The following is a 1,673-nucleotide window of genomic DNA, read 5'->3' as shown; positions in this document are numbered from 1 at the left end:
CAAGTCCCGACAAGGGCTCACGCCCGCTGGGGCAGACTTGAGAAATGCCTTCGAATGCGCGCCGGCGCTAAAACCCGGTCACGGTCCCTATTTTATGACTCGTCGTGCACAAAAGTGTCCCCCGTTAATGATTTGAGCTGAGCGGCTGCGTTGCGAAGGCCGACTGCTCTACCTCGCCTTTTTGCCTCTGACCGTAAAAAATAAATTAAGCATCGCTCGTCTATAGCGGCCCACCTACAAGCGAGGCTCTAGCCGCGTTACACTTGACACAAAGGTTTATGCGGCCACTATTAACGGTTCATGGTTTATTTTCTTTGGGTTGGACTGCGCCATGATCTGGTCATAATTATGGTGTTGGTGAACCCCTTTGCACTCCACCGACAAAGACAAACAAATGAAATTGTCACGCCGTGTACACGCGATCAGCGCCCCCGTGGTTACCGTGGTGGCGAGATGTTAACTACCTTGCCTGGTCTACAGAAGGTCGTGTGTTCCATCTCTACGCTGATGCTGTATATTTGGAGTTTGCGTGTCTCTCCGTGGTCGTGTGGATTTTTCTCCGAGTCCTCCGGTTTTTCTCTTCAGATTTAGAATCAACATCACGCGTTCAGAGTATTTGGCTGCAATAAATGTCCACATGATAAGCCATGTAATTGAAAAAGAGCTATATGCTAAGTGGGCCTTACCTGGTAAAATTTAAAATAGTTTAAGTTTAAACATTATAGCAATTATTCACGTGCCATTACGCAGATGAAGTATGAAGCCAAAACGTGAAACAGGAAACTCTTTGGTTCTTTTGGTAAAGACACGTAGTTAGAAAAATAATAGATCACGACGTTTCAATCGCAACACAAGCAATCGTCATCAGGTGAGACAACTACAGCAAGAAAAACTGCTGAAGTAGGCGAGAGAGCTGCCGTGGCACGAGGTTATATAGCAGGCCTCGGCAGTAGGGGGGGAGAGAGAGGGGGGAGAGGGAGCGGGGCAGAAAGTGGGACCCTGTAGTCACCGGGGGAGAGATCCGAGAGAGGTACAGAGAGAGACACACATGGAGTCGGAAATAACAGCTGACATAGGCAGGTAGGATGGAAACATCAGAGTCAGTTAGGACTTCACTTGGTTAATAACGTCCTTCCAATGATTGCTCAGTTTGTACCCATCTCGGTTGAAGTTGTGTCTGTGTTGAAATATTTGGATGGACAAATCTCTGATAATGAACAAATCTCTGATAATAGCCGGTAGTTTTGCAGAGTACCTTCGTCTTAGAAAAGTCAATTTCGTGTGAGCCCACTGCGTTAAAACAATGATCAGCAACGACAGAGGTATTGGTCCTACCGTGTTTCAGATCTACCTTGTGTTCGCAAACGCGATCCTAGACATGTTGTTTCGTTTCCCCAATGTAACTGCTGCCGCAGCCACAACTCAGTTTGTAGACACCCGGGTATTGCATATCAGGAATCACATCTTCTTTGGTTCTTTGGGAATCACATCCTTTACAGATGGGATCAAATCACGGATTTTGTGTACTGTGTTGAAACGAACCTGGATCTTGTGCTTGTTTAATATTTTTGAAATATTTTTGGTAACCCCTGCTATGTATGGCAAAGTGATGGTTTTGGTTGGATCCTCAGATGTTTGTCTCCCCATGGCTGGGGAGACAGCTTTGCGGATTG

This window comes from Petromyzon marinus, chromosome 32 (genome assembly GCF_048934315.1).
Source record: "Petromyzon marinus isolate PM22_M1 ecotype Great Lakes invasive population chromosome 32, UKy_Petmar_22M1.pri1.0, whole genome shotgun sequence".
In the NCBI taxonomy this organism is placed as follows: Eukaryota; Metazoa; Chordata; class Hyperoartia; order Petromyzontiformes; family Petromyzontidae; genus Petromyzon; species Petromyzon marinus.
Note: the sequence above shows the minus strand (reverse complement) of the source record.